The following is a 15,151-nucleotide window of genomic DNA, read 5'->3' as shown; positions in this document are numbered from 1 at the left end:
ATAAAGAAATGAGGGAGATAATGTGAGATGAGTCTAGAGAACCAAAGGCCCACCATGCAGGGCCTTACAGGCTTCCTAAGGATTCTTATTTTTGTTTTGAAAGCAATGCAAATGAATTGAAGAGGTTTTAGTAGGAATGACATGATCAGACTTTGTGGTTTTAAATGATCACTCTAGCTTCAGTGTAAAGAATTCATTCTTTAAATAAATGTGACGTGGGTGCGCACTATAGGCCAAGCACTGGTCTGCACACTGAGTACACAGTGGTGGACAAAATGCACAGACTCCCTGTCTTTGAGGCTCTTACAGACAATACATAAATAGTACATAAGATGGTGGGAAGTGCTATCAAGAATATTGGAACCCAGGTAAGAATAAGAGGGTGGGGTGCTGTTGCTATTTTATTAGTTTGAACTATATGAAAGTGCTGATCTTTTTATATCTTTTTTCTTTTTAACCTCAGGATGATATTAAGTTTATGTGGTACAGCCTGGTAGGATGACATTAGTGTTATACTGTTCAACCTAATATTTGGAAGAGTCAGAGAAGACCTAATGAGGTGATGCAAAGAAAGAGGCAAGCTGTGCAAATTTGTGGTGGGGAGAGCATCCCAAGCTAAGGGAAAGCAAGAGCAAAGCCCCTAAAGCAAGAATGTACTTACCATGTTTGAGGAGCAAAGAGGAGGCCAGTGTGGCTGAAGAGTAATCGACAAGAGGGAGGAATGGTAGTAGGGACCAGAGCGTGCTGGGTCTTGTAGACCACGGTAAGAAACTGGCTTTTCCTCTGCATGATGTAAGCTGTTGAGGAGTTTTGAGCAGAGGAGCTATACAATCTGTCATCTTGAAAAGGACTGCTCTGTTACTGGTATACAGAGGGATCACTGTAAAATTTTTCAACTTTGCTGTATCCTTTAAATTTTTCCTAATAAAATGAGAAGACTTTCCGCTGCTGGATTGTAAACAGACTTTAGGGGGGGGAGGATGAGATCAGGAAGACCAGTATTGCAATAATTCAGATAGTAGTGAAGATAGTAAGAAGTGGTTAGATTCCAAATATATTTTGAAGATAGAGCCAGTAAGCTTTGCTTATAGAATGGCTGCCAGATGTGAGAAAAAAGATAACACTTAACGTTTAGACCTGAGCCACTGGAAGGATGGGGTTGTCATCTACTGAAATCTGAAAGGCAGTCTATTCAAACAGGTTTGGAGGAAAAGACTTTTTGGACAAGGTGAGTTTGTGATGCCTGTCTTAGATGCCATCTAAGTGGAGACATCAAATAGGCAATTGAATATACAAATCTAATTCACAGGAACCATCCAGGTAGGAAATACAAATGTATGAATCCACCTAAAGACTAAGATATAAAGATCAGTGCCTTGAGAATTAAATGAAAATACTCAGTTTAGCCTAAAGCCTGTCATGCTTTTTGTTCTAGGCTAGTTTTTTTTTGTTTTTTTGTGTTTTTTTTTTTGCGGTACGCGGGCCTCTCACTGTTGTGGCCTCTCCTGTTGCGGAGCACAGGCTCCGGATGCGCAGGCCCAGCAGCCATGGCTCACAGTCCCAGCCGCTCCGCGGCATGTGGGATCCTCCTGGACTGGGGCACGAACCCGCGTCCTCTGCATCGGCAGGCGGACTCTCAACCACTGCGCCACCAGGGAAGCCCTCTAGGCTAGTTTTGTTTGTAGTTACCAGTTACATTATATTACCATTCAGAATATTTATATGCATCACTATCTGCTATTCACTTGCATTCTAAAGGGTTTTGTGTTTTAATGTTGGTCTTATCTAAACAGATTATACATTTCTTGAGAAAAGATCTATTTTCTTTTACACACTCCACAGTGCCATATCACAAAGACATTTTACAATGCTCATATAATAAATTATTGGAATGTAGAGTTTGTTGTTATCATAAAGCATCAATTTTCTTACAAATATTTAATTTGGACACTTGTAGCTTCGTAAACACTTAACGAAAATAAGGGTAGACTTACAATTTTCAGTCTTTTGCCCCTCACGCCCATATCACTTTGGATGAATAAGAGAGAGCCTTCTTGGGGGAAAAAAAAAAAAAAAGGCTCAGCCCTCCTCCATATTAGCTTTATACTCAAACTTCACGTGATAGCAAGACAGTTCCCAACAACTTCAAAGTGTACCTCCACCCCACTCCAAGTCCGGCAAGAAAGAGATCCTTCCCAGTAGTCCTGGATTCACTAATTGAACCAACCTGGTTAACTGCCCATCCCTTAACAAATTACTGAGCTAGGAAAATTCTGTGCTGTGATTGGCCAAATATGCGTCATATGCTTCACCTCCGGTTCACCCAAACAGCATGGAATATAGAAGAGGAGTGGTTCCCTGGGAAAAAAAATAGGTTGCTGTCACCAAAACAAGGAACTGGATAGTGATGTCAAAAAACAATGCATTCTACACCTGGTAACTCAAAAGGCCTAAACATTGTTCCTTCCTTAAGCTTTTAAAAGAAGTCAGTAATGCCATGCACTCATGTTGAATCTTTTCCGATTCTGTATGCAATACTTTATTTCCCCATGAATCACTAGGCTGTCATATATTCACTTGTTATTGCTGAGTGAACCTCACCAAAAGTAAATGCATGAACCTCAAAGTTAACCAGCTGGAAGGGTCAATATTTCAGCACAACACTTTCCAGGATACTCCCACTTAGGTATTGCAGGTAGTTTCTTGTCCTACAATTATTTCCTATTGTCAGTCTGCCTGAAACATATTTTTTTGCCCTCAACAGCCTGCAGGCAGGGTGGCTGCTAGCTAAGGTGCCTGGAAAACCACTGCAGAAGCAAGTGACAATGAATCAGCCTAAATTCATCTTCTAGAAGGACATTTACATAGTGTAGAATCCTGAAAGCAAAATGTATCTACAAATATGTCTTTTCAGCTTCTTTTCAGGTTCACCGTTTCCATTCCTTTCTATACTAACAGGTTACTTTCCCCACAAGATGTCTGACCAAATTTATGTGGCATTTTTAACAGTTTAGTTTAAATTTTGCTGCAGTAAATGGATAACTTTGCTATAAAGAGAATGTTGACTCTATCTATTTGTCTGGAATTTGGGGTGGTTCCTCTACTTTGCTGCTTCCCTGGACACCAAACATAACATTCTCTGTCCTAGGACCTGCTTCAAGTTGGTCATAAGACTGGCCGAAAATCAAACCAAATCTAAATGAATGGTTGTTGAAGTTAATCTCACATCCTGGAGCTGTGTGTGCCACGGAATAGCCTGCTTTTATTAACAAGCACAATTCTGATCAGAATCACTGCTCTGTGGTCCTGTTCATCAGAATTTCATGTTTAGAAACTGGATTTGGGTCTGGTTACTTTTAAATTTATTTATTTAATTTATTTATTTTTGACTGTGTTGGGTCTTCGTTCTGTGTGCAGGCTTTCTCTGGTTGTGGTGAGCGGGGGCTACTCTTCGTTGCGGTGTGCGGGCTTCTCATTGCAGTGACTTCTCTTGTTGCGGAGCACGGGCTCTAGGCGCATGGGCTTCAGCAGTTGTAGCACATGGGCTCAGGAGTTGTGGCTTGTGGGCTCTAGAGTGCAGGCTCAATAGTTGTGGCGCACGGGCTTAGTTGCTCTGCGGCATGTGGGATCTTCCCGGACCAGGGCTCGAACCCATGTCCCTGCCAATCCCCTGCATTGGCAGGCAATTCTTAACCACTGCGCCACCAGGGAAGCCCAGGTCTGGTTACTTTTAAATTTTCTATTGCAGGAAAAGGTAACATAGGATAGTGTTAAGCATGTATTTAAATGTTAAAAGTAGGTTACTGAACAATATGTTCTGGATGATTCCAGTATTCTTAATATTATACATAGAGAATTACAGGATGAGATACCCAAATGTTAACCTTAAGAAATGAAATTATCAGTGATTTGACTTGATTGTTTACTTTTCAAAATATTCCTAGATGAAATGTACTACATCTGTCTCAAATAAATTAATTTTTAAAGATTTTTTCTTGATGTGGACCATTTTTAAAGTCTTTATTGAGTTTGTTACAATATTGCTCCTGTTTTATGTTTTTTTTGGTTTTTTGGCCCAGAGGCACGTGGGATCTTAGCTCCCTGACCAGGGATCAAACCCGCAGCCCCTGCATTGGAAGGTAAAGTCTTAACTACTGGACCGCCAGGGAAGTCCCAGATAAATTAATTTTTAAAGAAAGGAGTTTATAATACCAATACCCCAGAGTCAAAAATATGCAACAGATACAACTGAAAAATAGATCTAATTATGATTCTCACTGCTCAAAACCATTGTAGATTTTTCTCTTGCTTGGCATACATCATTTATTCTTTCATTTAAAACAAAAAAGCATGTCCTGGATGCTTGGGAGTAAATGAACAATACAAGTGCGGCTCCTGCCCTCCTAGAACTAACTAACTAACTAACTGACTGTCTAGTGGAGATATAATGAGTAAGCTGACAGCAAACCCAGTGTGTCATATTCAATAGCAGTTTCATGTACTCCCCACCAAAATACCCAACCCTCCTTTTACAGAATAAATTCTGGCCTTGGCACATCAGCTGACAAGCATGTTGAACTCTCCCATGGTGCCACTCACTGCTGGTCCATGCTTCAGTCTGAGCCTCATCCCCATTGCTGTCCACACGCTACTTTTCAATTATTAGAGCAGCGTTCAATTATTTGAGTATTCACACACATAGATAACAAACTCGTGGTTACCAAAGGGAAAGGAGGGATAAATTAGGAGGCTGGGATTAACATATACACACTACTATGTATAAAATCGATAACCAACAAGGACCTAGTGTATAGCACAGGGAACTATACTCAATATTTTGTATTAACCTATAAGGGAAAAGAATCTGAAAAAGAATATATATATATAACTGAATCACTGTGCTGGAACTAATACAACATAGTAAATCAACTATACTTCAATTAAAAAAAGAAAAAATTATTCGAGTATTTACTTGCTCTTATTTTATAAAAATGAAAGTACAAATACTAGTTATAGGAAATGTAGATCTTGTAAGTGTAGTGTGAATGATGTAAAGATGAAATCCTTAAGTGTGCCAGAAGCAGTGAGTGTCTAGCCTCAACCAGACGATGAGACATTCATGAAATGAAGGCCTGTAGACAGTGAAGGAAAGAAGAAAATCAGAGACCAAGCAGAATCTTGGAAATATTCATTGTTCAATGTCATAGCTAAAAGTTTAGCTATGTTTAGAGATTTCGACCTTACTTTTTAGCTCTGTAGGAAAGGATTCCTCCTAAACCAAGGAAGTTTATTGTTTGATTGTTAGATACATTTGCAGGTGTGCTTTACATTTGAAAGTTGGGAACTGCCTTTGGTGGTTCATCATTGCCTACAGAACTTTTCTAAATCATTTATCACATCAGTGATGTTAACATCCACAAGTTTATAGTGATATTAAGAAAAGAAAGAACTTACAACTTACCTATAAGTTGTTACAGTAAGTTGCTAAATTATGCATTAATGGTAATCGGTAAATAAAACATTTATTCTGCCTTTCTTGTACAAATTGTATTTTAGGGTAGCCAAAGAGTTAAGGAAAAGTCCTTTTGTATGAAATATTTCCAACTAATAAATGTAAAAGGAATGATTTAAAAACTCATCATTTCGGAGACTCAAAAAAAAATATCAGATTTAAATGACAATCATCGATGGTTGCTAAACCCATTAAGTGAAAGATTGATGGATAGAGTTATATGGATGGATTGGGTTTATAACACCTGGACCCACTGATCAATTGTAACATCACTAAGAGTTGAACAACCATACATCTACACGTCCTAAGGTGGTGCAATAGAAAATATACTGAATCACCTATGAGGTATTTTTGCCACTCCCCAAAATATTTTGAGTTTGAATCCAGTCAAGCCTGTAAATGTAACTATCAATTTATGGAGAGAAGGGAGAATGAACAATATAGGAAAGTGTCAAACAACACCAAGAAGATGCAATCAGTTAACCCCAGAATGTGGAAAGTTCTACTGGGCAAATGAGAGGATTTCTTCAACAAAGAAATTACCTTAATAAATTAAAAGAGATTTAAGACACCTAACAACCAAACACAGTATGTGGATCCTGATTTGACCAATCAATTATAAACAGACGTTTTTGAGACAATGGGGAAATTTGACCAAAGACTGGATATTAGATGATATTAAGGAATTATTATTAATTTAAAGGTTAATAATTTTGTCAGTGTCATAATGATATTGTGTCACAGCATACAGTGGTTATGTTTTTGAAAACAGTCTTTTGTCTATTATAGACATATAATGAATAATTTAAGGGTGAAATTCTATGATCTCCAGGACTGCCATTAAGATACTCTAGAGGGAAGGGGGGAAATGGCAGGACAGATGAAACAAGATTAGGCGAGGGTTGATGGGTGTTAAAGCTGAGTGATGCGCATATGCTGGAGATGGGATATACTACTATATTCTCTATTTTATGTGTATGTTTTAAATTTTCCATAATAGGAAGTCAAAATTTAAATCAATACATACATACATACATACATATATAAAGGCTTTAGGGCAGCTTACTTCTGCACCTGACTTGTTACCTGGGGAAGAGACTGAGTGAATGAATCCAAAAACTATAATATTGGGATCCCTGAGCCAGTTAGTATGGGTGCACTTGTCTAAATGTATAATCCTGAGGAAAGGAGCATCTTCCTTTCTTTTTTGTGGAACCCCTGAGGGGAAATGCACCAGTAACGGCCACAGTGAGGACAAGAAGCTCAATCCAAATCATTTCTTTTGGACGGCCTGTGTATCCACAGGTGATCAAAGGAGTGGTAGCTGAAGCCCTCCCTAACACCTGGGGCTGGGGTCTGAGTTGTGGTGTGATTATCTTAGACTGGGGCATACGTCGTAAGAGGTATAAGGACAGTGTGCTCAAATCCTGTGGGCAGCAGTGGATGTTGACAAGATCATTGCTTTCCAAGGGCATAGCTATGGAATGTTCCAGAGCCAGCAGTGACGCCAGGCTCCCAGCTGCTACAGCACTAGGGTAACAACTTCCAGAGCAATCAGCCCTGGTTGTGATGGCTGTGATTCCTAGACACAGGGGAAGGAGTGGAGTGAGAAGGAGAGAAGGAGGGGTCTGGGTTTCCCAACTGATCTAGACGTATGGGGCTTGCATTGACAAACCAGAGACATCCCTATGGTGAGACACTGTGCATTTGTCAGCTGGTGAAGCAGGATTTACTCATTACCCAGTTCTCGAATTGCATGATTCTATCATTGTATTACATGGAAATGACTCTGACCATGATTTGGTGGCGTGACCAGAGTGCTCCTCCCACTTCCTTGTCTCTTGCATAATCTTGGGCAGGTTGCCCTTCTTTAAATTAGGATAATAATACCTTGCCTTTCTACCTCCAGGGCTGTTGTGAGGATCTTAAGAGATAATATATGGAAGTATAATTTTTGTGAACTATAAAATGCTATTCAAATATGTAATTTGATATAAAGGTCAAATATCATTCTGACCTTAAATGACTAGCTGATTTATATCTTTTTTTTTTTTTTTTGCGGTACGCGGGCCTCTCACTGCTGTGGCCTCTCCCGTTGCAGAGCACAGCCTCTGCACGCGCAGGCTCAGCGGCCATGGCTCACGGGCCCAGCCGCTCCACGGCATGTGGGATCTTCCCAGACCAGGGCATGAACCCGTGTCCCCTGCATCAGCAGGCGGACTCTCAACCACTGCGCCACCAGGGAAACCCCTAGCTGATTTATATCTTAAAGCTTCTTATTTCTTTGATTCTATGCTAGTAATAAATATTTAATTAGTACATTATAAAACTAGATAGTCAAGAAACAACTACAGAGAAATTTAGTGTATAGTATGATCTTTCTGCATTCTCCTATGTTACATAGGAATTCCTGGAAATAAGAAAATCTTGCCCAGTTAATATTTTATAGTTATATCCTTGAATACATGCCCATCAATTTAGGAGACAAATAAGTTGCTACATATTCCATAAATCATGCTTATTATTTTATAATCTCAATTTCATAAATCAATATTTCTTCTATTCAATAATATATAATCAACTGGGGAACAAGAACAGGGTTGGCAAACTATGGCCCATGGCATAAATCTGGCCATCACCTATTTTTGTATGGCCTGCAAACTAAGAACTGTTTTGACATTTTGAAACTTAAAAAAAAAAAAAATTCAAAACAAGAATATTTTATGACACATGAAAATTACATGAAATTCAAATTTCACTGTCCATTTATTTATTGGAACACAGCCACACCCATTCATTTACCTACTGTCTATGGCTACAATGGCAGTTGAGGAGCTGTGAGAGGGACCACATACATGGTCCACAAAGCCTAAAATATTTACTATCTGGCTCTTTACAGAAAAGTTTGCCTATTGCCAGAATAGAAGGTTCAAAGGGACAGAAATTTAAAAATTTTGTTATTTTTTTATCTCAGGATAAATAAACCTGGGATATATGGACTCAAATTATGTATCTGCAACAAAACAAACCCACAGTTACGGTTTTAATATACAATGACTGGTTTTGAGTCAATTAAGAAAAAGTTATATAATAAGTAAAATATAAATAAATGGAATGCAATTAAATCCTTAAAAACATGTTCTCATTTTGCTCAATGTTGGTAGCAAAGTAAAGAGAATTGGGAGTAGTATATTTATTCTCTAACATACAATAGAAACCGACTTTAGTAAGGGAAAGAGGAAGTTCGTTGGAAAGAGGATTCTTGAGCAGTTCCAAAATTGAGGGAAGAGCTAGAGATCATGACCTTTGGAAGGACAGCAGACTGGTAAGCTCCAGGTCACCAGCAGCAAGAGACCCTGGATCTGCTCTCAGGGCATTTCCACAAGACTTCAGGAGGCTTCTATTTGAATTTTTGGGAGAAATAAATTGATGGGCCCAGTTTACGGCCCTGGAGCCCAGGGAATGGAGCGATGTGTGTGGGAACTCACTGGAATTCCATGGTTGGAATGAAGAAGGAAGAAAGAGGAGGTAAGAAGGAGGATGGGATGCCAGGCAAACAAAAACCAGCAGATGTGCTCACAGGGAGCTTCTCAGGAAACACAGGCTTTAATCCCAACTTCAGCACCAAATGGGTAAATGTGAATAAGTCATCTCATTGGGGGTCAGTGAGGGGTATTTCCATTTCATGTTAGTATAAAAGGAGGGGCATAATTAGGCCCACCTGCCATAAAACTCTTCCTTGGCCACAGTACCTAAAATTCTCACCCTCGGGACAAATTTTTTTAAGTTAAAGAACAATAACTTTTAGAGGATCAAATTAAAATATAATTGTGTAACCACTATCACCACTTCTATTCAACATTGCACTAAACTTTTCAGCCAGCACAGTAAGATAAGAAAGTGAAATAACAGGCATAAAGGTTGTAAAGAAAAAAGTTACCATTTTTTTACAGGTGTGATTATATACATATACTATTCAAAAAATCTATTGAATATTACAATTAATAGTGAATTCAGCAAAGTCACTGGATGAGGGTCAATATAAATTTCATCTTATTTCTGTAACAGCAACACAATAACAACAAAAATAAAATGAAATTTAAAAAACGGTACTATTTAAAATAGCATCAAAAAACATTAAATATGTAGGACTAAATATAACAAAAGATGTGAGCCAATTTCCTCAAATTGGCTATAAGTTAACGCAATCCCAACGAAAATCCCAGAAGACTTTTTATTTTGGTGGAAATTGATAAGCTGACTCTAAAATTTATAAAGAAATGCAAAAGGTGAAGAATAGCTGAGGCAATTTTGAAGAAGAAAAACAAAGCTGGAGCATCTAGGTCACCAGATATCACATCTACTAGGATGGCCAACTGTCCTACTTTGCCAGGGACTAAGGAGTTTTCTGAGATGCAATACCTTCAGTTTTAAAACCCAGAAAGTTAAATATATCAAATCACTATGTGGTACATCTTAAACTAATGCAATGTTATATGTCAGTTATATCTCAATAAAAATGTTGGGTGGGGACCAAAACGTACTGGGAAAACCAAGACACGTCAGTCACCCTAGGACTTAGTATAGAGCTATAGTTATTAACATGGTGTGATATTGGCTCAAGTATAAACATATAAACCAATGAAAGAGAACAGAGAGACCAGAAATAGATTCATACATATTTTATCATCGGCTTTTGACATATGGCCCAACAGTAGTCCATTTGGGAAAGGATGGTCTTTTCCGTAAATAGTGCTGAATAACTGGCTATCCATAGGGAGAAAAAAACACCTCAATTTCTAACACAAAAAATAAATTCCAGATGAATTATGTTTCTAAATTTAAAAGATAAAATAGTAAAGCTTTTAGGGAAAAAATAGGAGAATATCTATTCGACCATGATATGGATAAAGATTTCCTAAGTAAGACACAGAAAATGCTAAATATAAAGGAAAAAAATTGATAAATTGAACTAGATTAAATTTAAGTGTTCGTATTCATTAAAAAATATCTTTATGAAAATGAACTGCAAGCAAGCCACAGAGTGGGAGAAGATATATGTGATTTATATATATAATTCATCAAACCTATGTAATATATAATTATATAAATACAAAAATATATTCGTATTATTTTATTAATATTTATTTAAATAAATATATTTAATATAAATATGTTGTTTATATTAAATGTAAAATTATAATATATAACAAATATATTTTTGTATATAAATCACATGTATCTCCTCCAACTCTATATATGTGTATGTTTGTATGTGTGTGTGTATATGTGTGTATATCTATAAATCTATATTTATATCTATACCTATCTTATCTATTTTTATATATATATATATACATACATATACCATTTGTTAGGTATATATCTGACAAAGGACACATATACAGAATATATAAAGAGTTCCCATAAATCAGTAAGAAAAAGTCATATGAAATGGTGCTTGACTTCCTTAGTCATCAGAGAGATGCAAATTAAAACCACTATGAGAGAATACTACATGTCTACCAGAAGAGCTAAAATGAAAGACAGGGAATTCCCTGGCAGTGCAGTGGTTAGACTCCACGCTCTCACTGTTGAGGGCCCGTGTTCAATCCCTGGTCGGGGAACTAAGATCCCGCAAGCCACATGGTGCAGCCAAAAAATTTTTTTAAATTTTAATAAAAGGAGAAAGAGACAGATAATATGAAGTTCTGGTAAGGATGTGGGGCACAAAGAAATTTCACACAGCAGTATCAAATGTACAATCATTCTGGGAAGCTCTTTGGCAATGTCTACTAAAGCTGAACACATTCATACCCGATAACCTACAGATTCCATTTTGGGTACATACCTAGGTACACACCTAGACACCTAACATAAATCTTCCTAAGGGGTTTAGACCTGGGGTCACAAATTCAAACAGCCCCATGACCACGTCTAGACCTCAAGGTTCCACCTCTCTCTCTCTCAACGGCTGACTGCTCGTGGGTGGGCACCTTACCCATACCAGGCGCCGTGGACGCAGTCGAGGCTCTGCCCCGATCCCCTTGCCTGGGCAGTGCACCATCCCCCAGCTGCTGTGAATGCTGGCTGCTAGCAGCTCACAGCTGCCCTTTCTCTTGAATCGCCTTGCCCAGAAATGCTTGAGAAACTATGCCCTCCCCCACCAGAGGCAGCCCACAGTCAATAACTGATGGGTATGGGGGTACAAAAGCAGGCTCCATGCTTCGAGATGGGGTAACTGCAGTGCTGTACACCCTCCAGATTCCAGGGTGGGAGCAGCCTGAGGCTAGAAGTGCAGCTCTGTCTCCTGCTCCATCCTGCTTCCCTCACTGCCTATCAGGTTTCTCCTGAGAGCGCTCCCCCAATAAATCACTTGCACCAGCATCCCTCCTCTTCTAGGGAAACTGAGGTAAGTCATAGGGCCCATAAGATCCTCTTTCCCCAAAGAGCCAAGCGCCTAGGCACACTGAGACGGCCCCATCAATGTCAACACAGCCATGCACTCCTGGAGCTCACGGTCTTCCCCTTGCTGAGCTGTGGTTGTTCAGCTTCCCTTTGGTTTCATAAAAGACCCTGGGAGCTTTCCGATAATCCCCCTTTCTGTTCAAGTCAGCCAAAGTCCATTTCTTTTCCCTGAAACCAATATAACCTTAACTAGTATGATGGGTAATCCAGGCCTGACCTAACATGGCTTTGGAGATAGGACTCAATCCTTTGTGGAAGAACATCAGTTGGAATCCTGAGGGAAAAATTGATTACCCTTCCTATTCCCTTGGCTTCAGTAACTGTACGTTTTGCTAGGAATGCTCCCCATCTTTTAATCCTCCAGGAATTTGCCTTGCTGAGGAGTTAATTTGTTACCCAGGGCTATGTTTCCCCGAGACCTTGATTCCCTGGAGGCAGAGAGCTGAATTCCTTCCACTGGTCGTCATTCTCTTGCATCTCTGTTTCCAGTCCTGTGCAGGAAGCCTCTAGCATTTCTCTGAGCCTTCTTATCCCTAACATGTACTTTTCTACATCCTCTTATTCTCTCTGTGTGTGCATACATATGCAGTGTGTTTGCATACATGTTAGGAAAGCAAAAAGAGGAGGTGGGGAAATCGCAGGAGGGTGGTTGGATTTCAAATCACTCAACCATGGGTTATAAAGAAAGGGTGACACAACACCAACCTGATTAGTTCCACTCAGAATTGTTCACTGATTCATCAGAAAATTGATCCTTCTGACCCAGACTCTCCTCTCTCAATGGTCAAAGGCAGCTTTTGTTTGAGCCAGTAATTGTGCCTCTATAGCAATTTTATGTAGTCTAGCCCAAGACAAGTTTCTACCTGAGCCAAATGTGGATATAGCTGGATAATTTTTTTTTGGGTGGATAATATTTGAAGATATTAATCTACATCCTGTTTTCCAGTGGACATCTCCTCCTCTCTCCTTCCTCCACTTAAGCAGACCATCATGTGGTCTCAGGGGAGCCATGCTGCAGGGTGAAGGGTGAAAATTTGACACATCTTTCTGGCTTGTTCCTAAAGATTGGTAGAGGCCATAAACTGATGGTCCACTGGTCTTAGAGCTCTCACAGATGAGGTTTGCTTGGCCCACATGGTACTTTTTAAAAGTCTGATTTGGGCCACACAGGGCTTGGCTCTCCAGTTTATCACAGTCCCCAACACTCCCTATTGTCTGCCACAATTGACATTTCCTGCTTGGCTTTCTGTGTACACTTGAATCTGTGACCCCCCCAAAAACCACTGAGGAAGATTATGTTTGGTACCCTAGAAGCAAACATTCTGCTCTCTGAGGAAGAAACAGGAAGATTAAGAGAGGAAATTTCCCTCTCAGAAGAGAGAAAGCCACAACGTAAGGCCCAGTGATGGCTTATGACCATGATTTCATTGCACGCAGTTTAAATAACAACCCTAAGCAAGACTGATGGGTGAGTGGCCATCGTGAGGGAAGACAGAAATGTGGATCTAAGTTAGAGAGAAAGGAGGGGAGGCTGTAGTCTAGGGTCTCGTCTGCTCAGCATCCCTTCCTTCTCCCTCCGGTTGGAGCACCTTGATTACCCTTGGGAAACTGCCCCAACACATTGCATAGAATCTTGGAGTTTCAAGTGCCATGGCCAAGGGGTATGTGTGACCAAATGACCCAAACCAGGCCATTCACTCTCTTTCTTCAAGGAATTTGGACCTTGAGCACAGGAAGATAAGGGTAGAAAACCTACCCTGATGGAGGATCCTTAAAGAACTGCCCACTAACTCCTGCTACCTGGACTCCTTAGGTACCCTAATTCCTCTTCTTTCTGGGGCCTATCATGTCAGATTCTGTAAATTCTCTGAGCTTCCCCATATTATTCCAATAAGGTCTTCTAAGGGTCAGTTTCTGTTGCTGGCAGCCTGAGAACCCTGCCTTGTACAAGAGGGTTCCTGGAGGATGTGGGATGTGAGCCAGCAAGAATAGCTTCTTCCAGGTGAGGAGCACATTCTCAGCAGAGCCTCTCATGAACTCTTCTCGGCCTGACTCAAGGGGAAACTTCAAGGGAGGAAGTGTGAGAAATCGGGGTGTGGGGAGATATGGGGAAGGGGCTAGAGTGGGAGAATCCTTTCTTGCTTGTCTGCAGAGTATGGCCTTTCTCCCAGAGCAGAGGTCCCCATGATGTTGTTGCAGTCACTCCTGAGGCGTAATCAGTGAGCAGCAGAGAACTGGGCAGGATGCATTAGAAATTGGAGATTCACCAAGGAAGTGAGTTCTGTAGGAAGCCTCATCCACCAGGTGAGTTGGGGCAGCAAAGAGCTGGTGACCATTATTTTTATTTTTTAAAAAGATATGTATTTATTTGGTTGTGTCGGGTCTTAGCTGCAGCAGGAAGGTTCCTTAGTTGTGGCTCATGGGATCCTTAGTTGTGGCTCAAGGGCTCCTTAGTTGTGGCTCGCCAGCTCCTTAGTTGCCGCTCGCCGGCTCCTTAGTTGTGGCATGTGAACTCTTAGTTGCTGCATGCATGTGGGATCTAGTTCCTGGACCAGGGATCAAACCTGGGCCCCCTGCATTGGGAGCATGGAGTCTCCCAACGGAGTCTCCAGGGAAGTTCTGGGAACCATTACTGAAGAGATGTAAGAGCAATGGAGGAGGGGAGAATATGAGAATGCAGTGATTGCTTGTAAAGAACAGAATGGACTCCTGAGTCAGTCTGCCTGCACTTGAATCCTGGCTCTGTCACTGACATTGTGTGATCAATTTTTTCACCCCTAAATACTCCCTACCTCAATTTAATTTAGTGGCTGGCAAAAACCAATCACTTAATAAAGGATGACTAGTGTTATTATTTTTATCACTAACATGTTATTCTATTAATCCAAATTGTTAATTATCAATTATTATTATTACCAATTAAACTTCAGATTCAAAGCCACAGACCATGCCTGCACACCCACCCACATACAAAACACACAATTATATTTCAGAAATACCCCTGGGGCCCAGCCTGAAATTACAGACTAATAAACCCGAGACAAAGCCAATAAGATATCAAAAAATAGACGATCCAATGGGCATAAACTTGTACCACTGTGTTAAAAGGGAAATGTGGTCTGAGACACAGAGCTATGGGACGGACAGGGACCCAGGTGAGTGGCAAAGTTG

General features: G+C 40.1%; 1 long non-coding RNA gene across 2 annotated transcripts in view; it reads right to left on the bottom strand.

Annotated features, from left to right (window-relative positions):
* Window positions 1-1,784: 1,784 nt before the first annotated feature.
* Window positions 1,785-15,151, bottom strand: part of LOC307192427 — a 76,759-nt gene continuing 63,392 nt past the window's right edge. For both annotated transcript variants that reach the window (XR_013830066.1, XR_013830067.1), the window contains one exon: window positions 1,785-2,358. This is a non-coding gene — a long non-coding RNA (uncharacterized lncRNA). The remainder of the gene's footprint in view (window positions 2,359-15,151) is intronic.

This window comes from Stenella coeruleoalba (genome assembly GCF_951394435.1).
Source record: "Stenella coeruleoalba genome assembly, chromosome: 10".
NCBI classification, from domain to species: Eukaryota; Metazoa; Chordata; class Mammalia; order Artiodactyla; family Delphinidae; genus Stenella; species Stenella coeruleoalba.
The sequence above is the reverse complement of the archived record's forward strand: the minus strand, read 5'-3'. Positions and strand labels throughout refer to the sequence as shown.